This window comes from Notothenia rossii (assembly GCF_949606895.1).
Source record: "Notothenia rossii genome assembly, chromosome: 6".
NCBI lineage: Eukaryota > Metazoa > Chordata > Actinopteri > Perciformes > Nototheniidae > Notothenia > Notothenia rossii.
This window is the reverse complement of record NC_136909.1, coordinates 8,276,255-8,293,716: the sequence shown is the minus strand read 5'-3', so window position 1 is coordinate 8,293,716 and position 17,462 is coordinate 8,276,255. Positions and strand designations below refer to the sequence as shown.

At 41.0% G+C, this 17,462-nt stretch overlaps 1 protein-coding gene across 1 annotated transcript in view; it reads right to left on the bottom strand.

The window, feature by feature from the left end:
* Nucleotides 1-9,636, bottom strand: part of sema4c (sema domain, immunoglobulin domain (Ig), transmembrane domain (TM) and short cytoplasmic domain, (semaphorin) 4C) — a 113,325-nt gene extending 103,689 nt beyond the window's left edge. Inside the window, exon 1 of the mRNA XM_079690790.1 lies at nucleotides 9,111-9,636. The gene's annotated coding sequence lies outside the window, so the exon portion shown is untranslated. The remainder of the gene's footprint in view (nucleotides 1-9,110) is intronic.
* Between the last annotated feature and the right edge of the window lie 7,826 nt (nucleotides 9,637-17,462).

Here is a 17,462-nt window from a genome sequence, read left to right as displayed (position 1 = left end):
CAACACAAACAAACAGCAGGTTCATACTTACTTTTAATTCAAGGCAGAAAAAAGGTTGTGTTTAACAGGTCTTTAACTTAAGGCAACACCAACAGTGACAGGTCACCACGTTGCTGCAAGGTTAGCATCTGCTGTAAACAATGCATGAGTTCTTTCTCTACTAGATAAAGCAAAGCAGCAGTGAGTCTTTATACTAGGATCCATGCGGCAAAATCTGATTTGTCAGGGGGCAAGGTGTCTCACTCCTCCTTATCGCACTTTAAATTGTTTTCTATAAATCAATCTGGCTCTTTACTTAGACATCTCCAATGAATCCGTATTTCACACATTGTCCGCCATCCTCTTCACACTTTTCCAAAAGGTCCCCATGGCACTAGAAATAAGTACTTGCTTGGTAGTAAAAGCTACACTGCTTTCACATTGATTTTGCAACAGTTAAGGGTAGCATAGACTTCCCAAGACTCATCAGAAGAGTTTCATTAGTAACTGCAAAGCTAAGTTAACTTTTAATTTCCAATTAGAAATGCTACACTGAGTAAACACCTGTGTGTTCATTGAGGCAAGTGCTAATGACTATCTTGGATTTTCCTGTAGGCCTAGATGACACTCAGCACTACGCAAAGGTAGTTTCTCAACAGCTACGAAGAAAAGCTACTCCCACACTGAGCTTTAAGAGAGCAGCCATGTAGGGGCCCTCCTGCTGCTGATAAGCCTGCGCAGGCCCCTCTGTAGTGCCTGCCCTGCAGAGAGGTCATTAGCCCGGCTGCAACTCCTTCCTGGATAAGCTGCAGCTTACCAGCCTGAGAGCTGCAGGGCAACTTTTTATTGTCCTCTCAAAACTTTATGTGTGAGTGCGGGGCGATAGCTTGGGAGGCATTGTGTGTGCTGTGAGGCTGCGTACAGTATGTGTGTGTGTTTGCTCAAGCTGCGCGCTCCCGGCACTTCCTGCCCACTAACGGCCAGTCCCACGGTAGGGAGGGCGAGCTCCGTTGGACCAGAACAATGCCAAAAAAAGGCTGTCATAAAAACAAACTAGCATGCTCTGCTTAGCACGGGCAACAGGAGGGTAGGGGCCTGCTTCCCCCTACACACACACACACACACACACACACCCTACTGTCCCTCTGCATCTGCATCATTATACACACACACACACACACACACACACAATCTCAGATATCCAGTCAATGCACCACTATTTGTATTGTTATATTTTGCTGGTGGCTCATATGCATACTACCCAGGACACAATGCAAAAGCAAGAAGAAACAGCTAAATATGCATATTTCTCTATGCAAAGTACACACAAACACACACACTTACACATAGCAATGCTGCCACTGACAGTAAACAATGGGAACCTCTGCATTCACACTGGGTCCAGACAGCTTTGACGTGTCACCAAAACCAGAATAACAAAAAAGAGAACAATTCCAGCGGTCCTCTGAACACAAAACACAGCGCAGACGGCCGAGCCAGAAAACATCTGCTGATTTGGGACAAACAAAACAACAAGCAGCGGACGAACAGGCACGTCGGGGGCCTCGGAAACATACGGAATACCTTACACGGTGCCCCCGAAACACAGTTGGCTCACTGACAAGGGTTATGGCCCAGCATATTAATATCTCTCTCCAATCCAGATTTACAATTTCAACCACTGCCAGGGATGAGCAGAAACAGGAGAGATAAGTCCAGCAGCTGTCTGAGGAGAAAATGACTGGACAAGTATCAAATATGATGAAGATTTCTCTCCCTGTATTTTGACTGAGACGGAGGAATTGCGAAATGTTGATGCTCTAAAGAAAAGATTTAGCAAGAAGATATAATATTCCTGTAGTGACAACTCATTAAAGAATGACTTCAAATGTGCCTTTGTGGTGAGAAATAGACAAGATTGGAACCACTCTCAAGTTTAAGTGCAAAATGTTTTAGCTCAAGCTAGCTTAGCATAATGTTTCCTCCTACTGCAGCTCCATAACGATTTCTATATTCCCATAACTATGATATTGAATTCAGATCTTTATGAATCAGCACATTCCCCATCCCTCACTGCCAAATGTACCGTATTCATATTTATTGGTATACAGAGTCATCACTTTTAATGATTTTTTACTGCTCAATGAAGAGTAAGCAAAAAATCCATTCAACCTCTCAAAACTCGATGGCCTATTTTACATAAGAAACTTGGATGGAAAACAAATTATTGACAGATGCATACACAGAGTGCAGAGCAATATAGAGAGAGTCAGTTGAGAGACAGCGGAGGAAAGGGGGGGGGGGGGGGGGACGCTGGCGGGCAGCAGATGGCCAATAGTGGTCAGCTGGTAACAAACAAGCAGGTCAGGGCTCTCATCCACCTCCATACTACACTCATAAATAATGCATAGGGCTTCTTCTGAGGACCTCCACAGTATAGGCAGATAGACGGTGTGTCGTGCAGAAGAGACGCAGCAGTAAGGCTGCTCAATTAATCGTATTTTAGTCGCAATTACGATTATGGCTTGCAACGATTACGAAAATAACGTAATCGAAATAAAAAAAAAAAATGTAATTTGTTTTTATTATTATTATTAAAAAATTTCTTTTTTTTATTGGTTTTTCAGTTGAATTATACTTAAAGTTCAGGGTAATCAACTGTTAAAAACATACGGGTCAAACAAAAATTCTCCAATAAATTGATGTTTTCAAAGTAAATGGATAATCGTTTTTAATAATCGTGATATCAATTATTGACCCAAATAATCGAGATTATGATTTTTGCCATAATCGAGCAGCCCTACGCAGCAGAGCTTTATTTGGTGGCATGGAGCTCTCCAATCTATTCATTTGTTTCACAACAGTGATTAGATTTGTCTGATGCCTCCCATCATGCATTCTGCCTTTCTTTAAATGACATCGATCGGCCCGACGGGGGGGGGGAGGAAATTAAAGGTCAGAATAAGAAAAGCTTTGATAAACACAACTTTGCAAGAGCATCCAGTTCTACAGAATCGCCTCCAGGAACGTCAGCATGCACCATATTGGATTTTCCACCAGCCTGCATTTCCTGGAAACACTTTTCCCCCCTCAGGCCTTATTTATTTATTGATTGGCTCAAAGGGGGGGCTGGATCACTCATAGCCGGGTGACAAATATCTCTTACCGCTGTGCGCTCTGTATTCTGAGAGTATTGCTTTTTGTTGGTGATAATTTCATTTTTGACAACATGGTTTTATTTAATTTAGCTGAATTGATCCGAGAGAAAGATCCATAAGGGTGCTGCAGCTACTTTAAACGCCACTGAAAGGATTATACCACTCTTTCCGAGGATAGTTTTCATTCACAATGGGCTGAATATGCACTTGTCACTTCAATTAAAGTTGAGCTATATAAGTGGTAGTGCTTACACTTTGGCAATACAGAAATGACCTCATTATGCTACTTGAATTCAGCCGAAACAGGAGAGAGGAAGAGGGGAAAAAAAGATGTGCGTACGTGGGTGAGAGACACGGCGGATGAGAGGGAGAAGCTCAAAGGGAAAAGGCTAAGTTGCAGAGGAGAAAAATCACCTCGTCTCGGAACAACTGCAATCACAGCCACTGCCAAAAGCCTCTGAAAGCATCTTCACTGCCTGATGGAAACTTTGCAACAGACCTCAAAGACACTGACAGGCTGCTGGAGGTTGTGCAGCGTCATGAGTGTGTTTGCTTTGCCTCGTTTGGAATTTTTCTCGTATGTTAGTAGGCCCTTCTGCAGCACTTTAACATCAATAAATGATAGCGGCATCGACTCTGAGAGATTAGAAACACTCCTGTAAACAAATGAGCCAAGAGGAGTGGGAAGAGCTCAAGGCTCTGCAAATAAAGAAACATGAGCGAATGAAGAAACATCAGCAAACATCGTCATCACTTTGACAATCCATATATATCGCATTTCGGAAAAGCGCTGCACATAAAAAGAAAGCAGAATAAATAAACACCCGGTGAATACAACATCTGATATAGAAAAAAGAAGTGTTATAATAACATAAAGTCTACTTTGCTCAATTCATCGTATTTTAATCACAATTACGATTTTGGCTTGCAACGATTATGAAAACAACGTAATCGAAATAAAACGATTATTTATTTTATATTATTATTATTTATTTTTGTATTGGTTTTTCAGTTGAATTAAAGTTCAGGGTAATCAACTGTTAAAAACATACATTTCAATAAATGGAAGTTTTCAAAGTAAATGGATAATCGTTTTTAATAATCGTGATATCAATTGTTGACCCAAAATAATTGAGATTATGATTTTTGCCATAATCGAGCAGCCCTACTTTGCACACTAAAATATCTAGATTTTTTAAGTGTTCCCAGAGCCATTGTCCAACAGTGCAGCGCACAAACACAATGGAGGTGGTACTCACCGTGTTAAATCACTGGGGAAACATTTAAATTTCTCATTGTGAATCTAAATTAGCATAGACATTTCAAATCCTTTTGACAGATGTCCTTTGATTCGAATATTGTAGAATTTCCTTCGTGCATAATTGTTCAATCATTACTCTGACACAACAATCAAAAAGCCCTGAATTTCCCTTCTGGGATTAATACATGTGTCTGTCGTGCTTTCGAACAATACACATCCTCACTAAGTGTGTGGAGGGACGCTAAAACTGATAACATGCAAAGGGATAAGCAAAAGGTTACAGATGTACAGCTCTGGAAAAATTAAGCTCAAGTAATTCCAGTGTCCGTTGAATGCCAACACAGAGAAATGATGTCAGTAGTTTTACTCAAAGACATAGTAAAAGCAGAGACACTGATAATGCTGCAGTGGTCTCTTAATGCATTTTTATCAATTTTGTTTCCATAGAAACGGCAAATGCATTGTCACACACAAACATTTCCTTGTGTTTCTTGATTAACTCTGCCTTTGCCGGTCTTCTACGGGCTGTCAAATTGGTGAAAATGTGTCTTTATTTGCTCACGTTTGTCCACTTTGCCACCGCACATTTCATCGAAAAGAGAGATTTAGCTTCAGGGCAGAACAGAATGGACCGCGCTGTTCTCTTAGTAGAGGTAGAACTTTGTTGAATAGCAGATGGTGGAGGGGGAAAAGGTCAATGAAACAACCTGAAAAAAGGGGGCCTTCCGACACATTTATCCTCTGCAGGAAGAGAAATGAGGGCACATCACTGGAGGTTATGGAGGGAGGACAAGAAGCATTTGCTAGTTAGAGGAAGAAGGATGGAGCTTTTGGGTCTTAATTTTGGACGAATACGAATCAATGTATAATTTATTATGGTGGTAACACAATACACAATTTGATGAGTGTGCTGTTGACATGCTAATGTATAAAAAGAAAGCCTGTGTCATTTAGAGAGCCAGACTTCACGTTCAACTGTCGTTTTTTTTAAGTCCCCAGCTGTGCACATATCACACCCTCTCTCAACAACACACATATTCATCCATTACCTAATTCTGTAGCTTATAGGGTTCTGAATAATGAACGTTTAGGAATATGAACTCAGGCATGCGCACAGGAAGAATCAAAACATAAGGTGTGTATCACTTTGACCCCGCACCCTGCCAAAGCCCATTTACCATCGTGTTCATGTAAACAAGCCTCTTCCCTTCCTTCTTCTCTAAACATCAGCCTGTCCAGCCCAGCAGACCCCCCCCCCACCCATCCCGCTGTTCCCCTCCATAACACACACACACACACACACACACACACACACACACACACACACACACACACACACACACACACACACACACACACACACACACACACACACACACACACACACACACACACACACACACACACACACACACACACACACACACACACACACACACACACTACCCATCTGCTTCTGCTCTCCAGACCTTGCATCTGGCCTGCCATGAACCATAGCTCTGTTCGAAACAAACACACTTGATTTAAACACACACACACACACACACACACACACACACACACACACACACACACACACACACACACACACACACACACACACACACACACACACACACACACACACACACACACACACACACACACACACACACACACACACACACACACACACACACACACACACACACACACACAGGGAAACGTTTCTGTTCTTGCAGCCTCAGAACAGAGAGGGCATAGCCGGAGATGTGAACTCCCTTCAACTCAGCAGGAAACACAGAGAAGCAAAAACAAAAGCAAATCTGCTTCTGAAAAATAGTTCTTAAAGGAAAGAAAGGCGGATAGAGAAGGAATTAGATCGTTGCAGGAATGAAAGGGATATTTTGAAGAAAAGAAAACGTACTGTGGGAAGCTGGCAAGTCAACACGTTGCTCAGCGGAGGATGTGAAAAAAGAAAGCTTCTCCCACCGTCAGAAATACACTATAGTTAGCTAATTCAAATCCATACACTCCCGCAGCACCGCAGCCAGCATGAGACACAGGCTGAATGTTATGTGTGTGTGTTCCTGTATGCAAAGCCTTTGTGTTGCATAATTAACAGAAATCATCGTGTTATCACGGGAATTTTACCGTGCATTCAGCTGCTCGCCACGTGGGTTACAGTATCAGTTGCATTGATGTGATGCATGTGACACAGAGATGACAATTAAACACACACACACACACACACACACACACACACACACACACACACACACACACACACACACACACACACACACACACAAACACATACCCACACAGCAGACATCTGGCGCAGTGACAATGTAACAGCTATGATGCAATGTTGGCCCTTTGGTGTCAAAACACAGTTTACGTCACACGTGTGCACACATGCACAAAGATGAGATTGACACAAAGTATGACGCAGATTGATTCAGTTTATATTTAGTCAGGATATATTCTAAGTTCATAAAGTGATGCACTTTTAAAAAAAACACACAAAATATTGTTATTTCTGGCTCCTAAATTGTACACTTGCAGCTTTTCTTTCTTTAAATGATATTACAATTAATATATTTTGGTTGAACACTGTGAGTCAGACAAACTGAAACATTTGAGGAGGTTATCTCGGGTTGTTGGAAACTCTGACTGACGTATCCAGACGTATTAGGGACTAAAGACGAATTACTCAATGGAGAAAATAACCAGGAAATTTACATTTGATGAAAGTAATCGCCCTGTACTGAAGTGAACCGCAGTGTCAAGCACAACACCAAGAAAAGACCCATAAAAACACACAAATGCTTTGAGCAACTCAACTTAAGTAATTCTACATTTCTCTATCTTTCACTTAAATACATCAACTCAATATTTACCAAGCATAGGTTATAAATGTTTTAAGGTAAGGAAATGACTTTCTAAGCGTGCTTGTTTGTGGGCATGTAAGATGCAAGTGCTCCTTTGTCTGCATGACTGCGTACCGGTTGGTTAATTGTATGTGTGTGTGTGTGTGTGTGTGTGTGTGTGTGTGTGTGTGTGAGGAGCATGAAGAGTGTGTGAGGGAAGATGGGAAGGAGGCTGGCTGTCAGGATGTGGAGTCCATTGTTTGTCCGACAATGAAGAGATCGAGTCGGCAGGAGTCCTGTGGCTCTCTCAATGGAGGCATTAACATCTGGGGCCAGAGGGCTGCAGCATGTGTGTGTGTGTTTTGGTGTGTCTGTGTGTGTGTTAGTGTGTGTGGCTTTGTTGCAACTGCCCTGGATAAAACTGGATTTTCAGGGCTTTTTTTTCAGACTGGGAATAATGCACATGTCAGTAAGAATGCTTCAACAACCGAGCTACAGTAGACCACCAGTCTTGTATAATCTTCTCTGCCTATCAAGGATTATGTCTAGTCTCAAGAACTGGATTTTACAAATTAAAAAAGGTGAGCAAAGTGAATTTGAGGTGGGATTATGTCCGGCTACATCTCTCTGTACTGCAAATGTCAACTCCCTGCTCCAACACTGAATTCTACCAGTCATCGTTTCAAACAACACTGTGACACGCACAATCCAACCGGCGCTGACCTCGTGAAAAAGAAACTGTATGAGAGTGACACAGGCAGAAAGTGGATCCTGAAGCACAGTAAATAAAGTCATCCTCCATCCCACGTGGCAATAACATGACTCCACTTCTCCCACAACTGTCTTTATTCCGCAGGGCCGTACGCCCCCTGTGCTGTCTGAGAGTTAACTGGCAGTGGCACCATCCACCTCGTAAAAAAAAAAGACAAGGAAAAGCAGGCAGACCCCCCACTCCCCCTCGAACCAAACACCACTTTTTTTTTTCAAATCCTTGCTCACTGTCCAGCCTGCCTTCCTCTTCAGTAATTACAATAATCACTCAACTGAAGCTAATACTTACTTCATTAAAGCAGAAAGGGAATCAGAGGGGGGAAAAGTACTCCAAAGTAATATCTCAATTCAGTGGATTATTGTCACAGTTAGAGCTTAATTTTAGAGTGTCAGCTGAGCAAGCGGGAAATAGAAGTAGCAAGTCTGTCATGTATAACTTCTATGTGATGAAATGAGCTATTTCGAGCTCTGTTGATGTTCTCGCTAAAAGTCTAAAACCATGCATTCTAATTGAGGAAAATCTCCCTAACTCGTCTTCAGGTGGTCAATAGAAGTCACAAAGCAAGGAGTATTAATGTTATATTGTATTGATGCAATAGAAGAGGGAAAACACTATCAAGCTTCCTAAAAGTTTATCAGCAAAACTGAAAGATATATTACAGGCAAAAAGTGAAATACGAACTGCTTTTGCCCCTGGAGTGCACAGATATAATCATGGCATGTTTCAGCACATCAGGAGTGTGATATTACAGTTTCCCTAAAGGGCTGTGATGTGGAGCAGTGCTGAGGAAACGCTGAGAACCAGCGGAGTTGATTCTCTTCCAGCAGCTCCTGCCCGCAGTGCGCTGTGTTTACACTGCGAGAAATGGAGATAAAGTTGCATCGCATTGAGCCCCAAAACCCTGCAACACCTAGAAGCCCCCGTCCAAAGCACGCATTGTGTCTGGCGGCGTCCTATTACCAAGAAAAGGGGGCAACAGTTGGAGATCCGGAGACTTCAGATCATGTCTTGCACCTCTGCTTGCTTCGTCTACTTTTAATCCAGCCGCTGCAACCACCATTACGACAAAATAAAGGGCTTACATTTACCTTATTATAGCGGGGATGGTGAGGATGTTTACGGGCTCCGCGTCCTGCGCTTTCCGCTCCGACGACAGATCCAGTATCCTTTTTCTTTCACCGTTATCTCGGATTTGTTTCTGAATTTGAGTTACAAATTATTCCACATTGCTCATCAATTTCAGATGAATTCGCCCGCTGGTTTTCCTCTCTTTTCCTTATGTCCTATTGGTATTTATTTAAGGTTGGACTATAAGGCAAATTAAGCCATGATCCTGTCATTCAGTTTCTACACAGAGGAACTGGCTCTCCGCGCAACTCCCTCCCAGGGCTTTGTAACACGAAACCAGAGGAGGAGGAGGAGGAGGAAGAGGAGGAGGAAGAGGAAAAAAGAAAAGAAACGTGAATTTAATCCACTATCTGGGACGAGCTAGATGAGCCTATCCGCCTCTGTGCGCTGAAGTTTCAGCAGTCCGTACCGACACATACCGTGGCGCTGCGTGTCTGTGCCGAAATGCCCTGTGTGTATGTATGTGTGTGAGTGTGTGTGTGATGCTGCAGCGTGTGTGCGCCTCCTCCTGCAGTACGCATCGCAGCAGGGACCTGGGAGGATTTCAAAAAAAGTCACGCAAACAGGTCTCCGCCCACTAGTGTCTGAACAAGGGCCCCGACATAGACGAGGGGCCCTCAGCAGCCATTACACAGCTTGATTAGGAGCGTTGCATTGTGTGAAAGTGAAGGTCTGTTTTTTGGCAAAGTGCTTCCAACCTGGGGTCTGACCCGAGAGGTCCTTCTTAACGGGGCTGGGGGAACAGGGTGGCCTGGCTTTAAAAGAGAGCATTGTTAAGGCCCTGAAACACCCACTCAACATTAAGGAACTCGTTTTGACTGTTGTGTCGCCTCACGTTTCCTGTGTCTTGTCTACAAAGTCGCATTTGAACCTGCAACCCGCAAAAACTACAAAACATTGTCTTTCAAACACGTACTTCTGCGTCTGCGTGAGAGGAAATAACTCTCCAAGAATTCAACCGGAAAACGCAGGTGTAGGCCTACACAATTCAAAATAAAGTAGCATTTGACGAATATTTTAACACCACTCTCAGTAAACACTTAGCTTAGTAGTAGTATATTAGAGAGAGATGTAACGAGGATGTATAACGTGTGACTTTAGTTGTCTGTGTGTTTTCCTAGCTTGCATTTCTCTTCCCAAGCTTACTTTTCCTAAACGGAATAGCCAATCAGAGAGGTTTATTTCGCCTACACCCACCGGCAGCAGCACAAGCCTTCTAGAAAGTGCGCCGACCGTTTGAGCGAATTGTCGTAGTGGCCAAATGGTGGTACTACAACTTCCGCGTATGTCACTTAATGGAATTTGGGCTAACATTACTTTTCTCATTGACTTAATGAGAAAGATATGTCTGTAAATCTGCTCATATGTTTATGTTTTTATAGGTAAATCAGCCTAAAGTCTCAACACTTGAATAGCCATTAAATGATTAGGTTTTCAAATCGGTTTAATGCGGTATTCGCTAAATCCAGAGTTATTTTCCCTCCCCAAGACTGGTTAAATGGGATCGGATAAATCGACAGACAAACTTGACGTCAAGGTGTTTATATCCAGTCTATCAGACATTTAGACTAATATATGGTCCGGATCTTCAAAATTGTCCTGCAAAACTGATTATCTCTTTATTAGGCTACATCAAAAATGTTTTTAGATCAAGCTTTCACCAAATGTAACTTTTATAGCAACTCATTTTTTGGCCCATTGAGACAGCAATAATCAGATCGAAATTGACTTCTCGACATGACATGTTGAAACTGCGTGGGGAAGTATTTAATAATATTGAGTATGTTTTTTGTGTTTAATCATAAATTGCTATTTGTCTGCTGCCATCAATATAAACGTTCAGCTGTTCAAATACCAAATTATAGATTAAAGTCACACAATCATAATTTTGATGTTATGATTATTGTTACTTGACAAGGAGGTTTGAGCTTCAATGGAAGGGACAGGGGAAATCATAAAAGGATGGGAGATCTCGAAAATATTTTTTATTTTAAGTCTGTGTAACTTTCCTTTTGGTGGACTAAAATGTAAAACAAATAATAAGTTATAAACCAGCAGCAGAGGTTCAAATATAATTACTCTTAGTCTCCAGTATGGGTCAAGCTGCACAAACACTGAATCCTACATGTCTTCCAAACTCAACACATTCATCCTTTACTCAGGCTTTCTGTTTGAAATGTTGGGTCTCTAACGCATGCCAATATAACCCTGTTGATGTCATCAGAGTTATTCTTTCAGACTTTGAAAAGCCTTTCAAAGCCACCGAAGACATTACCCAGCTGTTTTCACATGCTCTTGTGACTTGTGAGCCTAACCAAAATGTGTGAAATTGGTGGAATGCCCCTTTAATAGCTATCTTGTGTAACTACATTGGTATTGTGAAAGCAGTGTCTACATTGTTGAACACCATGTAAAACACAATCTGAATGTGCAGTAAACACAGGAACACATGCAATGAGTCATTTGTCCTCCAGTTCGTTGCCTCAGTGCATGCTGGGAGTTGCCTATTGTGCATACAAGCGATATTTCTATGTAAACTGAACTCATACACATTTCTCAATCAATGTTGCTCTAAGTATACATAAATACATAATCTGAGACTATAGGAATACATTCCATGAGAGAATAACAACATGTTTATCGATAAAGCTCCACATATGATTTGCTGCTTTTATGATGAATGTGCAGTCTCTATAGGAGAGGCTTAATATAAAAATGAAAATGTAAATCCCGAGCAGAGTAGACAAAAACACTGTGTTATGATGATGAAGATTAAGTGTGCAGATTAGAAGGCAAATATTAGAATGATAATCTCTATGGATTAGCACAGAAAATATTGCAAATTATTTTTGTCTCAGTATTGATGCAGCTGGAGTCCCGAAGACAAGGCCAAAGCATCTTCGAATATGTATCAGCTGTCAGGAATACACTCAGCACTTTAACTTGCCGTCTGCTAGTGTAGGCCTATGTCTATCACCCCGTCTCGGCACCGCCTCATGCCTAAACTGTCTGCGGCATCTACATGTACATGCCTCCTGAAGATAGTAACCTAAATCCTCACACAGACAGATTACTAAATAAACAAGGCTGAATTATAATGCTTGTAATCTCACACACACACACACACACATCGGGTCATATACGCTGTGGCACAGAACGGTTTGGTTTGAGAGTTAATGACTTTGGATTTAGGACACTAATTTAGAGTCGGACTCTCATTCCACAGCGAGTTAAAAACAGCTCAGTGATGAAAAGAAGAAGTAGCACGGCCTCGGGCCACATCAAGAGAGACGTGTGGGAAAATCTGGGTTTCGTTCTCGAAAGCGGTGCTTAGTGTGGGGAATATGGCCCTCTAGGAATTCAAATAAAAAAGAAAGCATTTGTTCGGAGAGTAATCTTAAATTGACTTTGACCTTCCCTTTGTCTATCCCAGTCAATAACACTTTAAAATGAAACACTATGATGAAAATAATTTGCAGGGGTTGGTTACCTAAATTGGTTAAAATAGACTATATTTTAAGAAGAGGCAGCCATGTGTGAAGTTCCATGCCTGACCTCCAGTTCGATTTGTTATTGATGTACTGCGCTGCCTATTCAGCAGCCGGCGATGAATAAATAAGAGTTTCAATGCACCGAACAACTTGATATGGTGTTTTTACCTGTTCTCATTCTCAATTTCCTTTATGCTGAGCCGGTGTAATGCCCCCCAGGCCTGTGAAAGCCACTCAGATCTCACTTTAGAAATCCATATTATCGGACAATAATGCAGTCTCTCTGCCAGGCTCAGAAACTTTACATTTGTCAAAGAAGTAACTCTAACTTTGGTTATTAGATTATATTTAAATATGTTCTCTTTACTTTCCCTGCACTGTACTTCTGCTGTTGTAATAATGGTAAGTTCCTCGTAGCGGGACAAATAAAGGAATTCTGATTCTGGCATATTCTATTATATTAATTATTCAGTTCAGGCTTTAGTTTTAGTGTGACAGTCCAAAATATCTATAATTACAGCACATTTACAGTCTTTTTTCTATCCTTTAAAAAAGTATCATGTTTCCCGTCAAACTGCACTGCGGTTTAATTTGCACCTCCGCTCCAATGAGTGCTTTTTGCTCCCTTTTTTTGTTTTGTTCGAACACCTGCAGTGGGTGTGAATGAGCACTCAATTTGTCAGCGTTACTGTTTATCAGTCAATGTACAGCCGTCAACACGCTGAAAGCGAAAGCTTTCTCGAACACAGCAATGCCATTGCTTTGAGCATAAGGCCTTGAGAGTGTGAAAGCATAAATTATAGGCTAATGGCTGACAGAGCGGCAAAGAAAGATAGCGGCTGATAGCGAGTCAGCAGCTCTCGCTTACTCTGTTTCTCTCCGCATCTGATAAACAATAACAAGGATATGCCAGTAATTACAGCATTCCAGTGGCATGTTTTTTTAAAGAAATTAATATCAGAGGATAAAAAGATGCATTTTGCTTTAGAACAGCTTTAATAGATCATCTTAAAATGATAAAGACTTGAAATAAACCACATGCATCTTTAGTAATCCGAAACAAGATGTTATATTACTCCTAAACCAGACCCACTTACCTTTCACAATAAAAGCCTTATAAGTTTTTTGTATCCGCTGGTAAGTTTTTGCCTGTTTATTGTCAATTACATCCCAGTGTGTGGAGACCTTTAGCCTGTTAAGCCCCAAGCCTGTTTTTCAGGTCTCAGGCTCAAAAATGACATTCCCAGAACAAATGATCTTCCCTTCTAAAAGGGGATAATTAATAATATTTTTTCTCAAAGCAATGATAAACCAGTGAGTTGGATGTAGAAGAGTCAGAATCAATATAGATTGTTTTTATTTAAAAATAAATTCAGATTGAACATATATAGTAAAACAATTGAAATTATGTCCGTCCAAAAAAAACCATTACTTATAGTGAAAACCACCCTTGAATGATGGGCTAGTAGACTAAAAGCTTTAGGAATCCAAAATATAACATATAAGTATCCTGTATCGAAATGGATGCAAAACAAGTGACATTTGACCTTTTTAGAGAGGTTTAGCAAAAAGAAAAACACTTCTGGGGTCATTTGGGTGGATTTGACCTATCTCTGGCCCCCCTTGGTCGATTTTGATGATTGACATCTCTTTTTAACAGCTAGAGCCAATGGAATCGAGGGGAACTTCCACATACACACACATAACCAAATAAGGACTGAGAGTGACGCGTAGCCAAAACAGGAAGCTGTCATACACTCTGGAAGCTATCATTAGCAGCTAATATTAAAACTCAGTTTTGGACATAAAAATGGAATGATGGATTATCAATATTTTTTTCAAAGTGACAGACACATTGGATTGATCTTCAGCTGCGTTTTTCTCGTTTTAATGCCCTTGAACACAACTTTTGATCAGAATAACAGCAAAAGGTGAGCATACCTCCAAGTTTGGCTACCTAAAGCTACGTTGTGTGTTGTCTGTATTTGCTTCCCATGTCGCGAGTTCTGATCGCTCAGTGATGATACTTATATTTCTATCATCTTTGGAATCCCAGCTTGTAAGCTAAACTTGTTTATGCAGATCCGATAAGTATATCGATCGATTTATACCTAGAGTTCTGTGTTAAGTGCGTTAGCATGTTTTCGGCTCATTTAGACCCTTCTTGTGACACTTGTGTTTTGTTTCGGTAAAAATGGTTCATATCATCAGTTAGCTGAGTTTCTTCCCGATAGGATGGTATGACGCATTCATAGTTTTTTAAATATTAAGAAGCCCTGAGACACAGTGTCATGAAAAAAAAGCCCCGCCAGCGGGGTCTTTGGGGCTTAACAGACAGTTAACCCTTTATGGATGAATAAGGCTTAAAGGTGGGGTAGGTAATTCACTTCAGAAACACTTTTTGTTATATTCCATGGAATGCTCTTAACATCCCGACAGCAATGAATATATTACATGCTTTGACAATAAATACATACAAAATGTCATCTGTGGAAGCCGTGGCACTGTAAAAAGCACGACCAATCATCTGAGCCGGCCCGGCTAAAGTAACTGGATGGCCTACCTGCCTGTCAGCCTTCCATCTGTGCACAAACTTATCTCGTGCCCTCATTGGTCATGTGTGCGTTCGTGTGTTGGAGGAGGGGCTCTGTAAGGAATTCAGATTTTTTTTCGGCTGCGTACTTTCAATTTCTAGCGCACTCGAGCTGGTTTCTCCATTCTTACCTGCCCTACCTTTAAGTAGCTCACCATCAGACCAAAGACTTCGGGAACGTGTGGCGGAAAAGATTGCTTGTAGCATAGAAGAATGTCTTCACTTTCATAGGGGATAGCAATTTATTAATATTTTCTTTGTCAGATGCAACACTGATGAAAAAAAAAGGTTGAATACAGGAGGCTGTTAAAATTGGTGTCACCAACTCAATGCAAACGGAGCCAAAGAGCCGCTGGGATATGTTCCTCCCTCACTGAGTTAGGAACTCATAAAGTGAACCGAGTGGGACAGACTGAACTCACCTCTGGCTTCACTCATTCTCACTTTATGATGTACTTAAACCTCCGCACTGACATGATGAAGCTATACGCCGCTGTGCTTCCTTCGTATTACCTTGAGATGTGTCTGTCGTCTCCTATTGTCTGCCACAATACTTACGTGTTGTGAGTTTTGTGGCTCTCAGTTTCCCCCCTGTTGGATTAGGTATTAATATTTTGTATTGTATGCTCTTACATGGTTATGAAAAAGATTAGAGGATCTCTTCCTTAACAAATCAAGACTATCAGTTTACATTTACGCCAAACAAAGAACTACTCCCAATTCACTGGTTGGTGTTCTCCTCAAGGAGGGATAAATGATGGGTGGACACATGGTCATCCAAACTCTTTTCAAACATAACTTTTCTCACTGACTTTGGTGTTGTTACCGGCATCAACACGGGAAGAGAATATTAAAATAGTAAAGACTGTGACTTGCTTGATTTTAGATGCTATATAGCGACCGTTTTTAGCGAAGCATCTCAATGTGTAAAGCAGCTAATGGAAGTCATTCACAGTGTGTTACCTTCTGTTAGGGCTGCTCGATTATGGCAATTATCATAATCTCGATTATTTGGGTCAATAATTGAGATCACGATTATTAAAAACGATTATCCATTTACTTTGAAAACATCCATTTATTGAGAAAAAATAAATGTGAACGGTCTGTTTTTAACAGTTGATTATTCTGAACATTAAGTATAATTGAACTGAAAAACCAATTACAAATAGAAAAAAAAAAAATTAAATACATTTTTTTTTTTATTAAATAAAATAAATAATCTTTTTATTTCGATTATGTTGTTTTCATAATCGTTGCAAGCCAAAATCGTAATTGCGATTAAAATACGATTAATTAAGCAGCTCTACCTTCTGTACTCTCTTTTTATATAGTCAGACACACACTTTAATGTTGCTGCCACAAGTGAAATAAGTGCTAACTCTGTGATCTGCAAGACAATTTACCCGCCAACGCCCATTCTCATTCAATCAAGTGCTATTTGGGGATTTCACTTTTTATTGAGACTTTATTGTCTGCTCACTTTATTGGTTACTTTATTTGTCTGCTCACGCTTTATAGATTACGTTGGTGTATTTAGCCCTTTTCAGTTTAGTTTTCTCATGCTTTATTTAGTTTCAGTAGTGTATACATTTACTGGAACAAGCTGAACTCTGTAATCCCAGGTTTCAAGGAGGTTGATGACCTCTCAAGACTGAGAGTACTCCTAGGAGAAGGAGACACGGCACACCTTGCTGCCCAATATGTATACACATGCCACAACCTGAGGGACAGTGAATGACACACACACACACACACACACACACACACACACACACACACACACACACACACACACACACACACACACACACACACACACACACACACACACACACACACACACACACACACACACACACACACACCGCCCGCACGCACGCACGCACACAAGCACGCTCGCACGCACGCACGCACACACACACACACACGTGTTGAAATGTAATTGTATCACTGTATATATATATCATCAATAATATGTAAACATTTGAAATGTATGTTAATGTTGTTAATTATTTTGTATTGTAATGCTTTGGCAACATTGTTTAATTTAACTTTCATGCCAATAAAGCCCCTTTGAATTGAATTGAATTGAATTGTATAAAGTTGTCTTGTTTCACCTGTTTCACATTTGTTCTTCTGCTGCCCTGACACTTCAGATAAACACATAGAAACGTCCTGAGTGTGCGAGCCGACATGAACCTGATGCTTAATCCACACGGTTAGCTTCT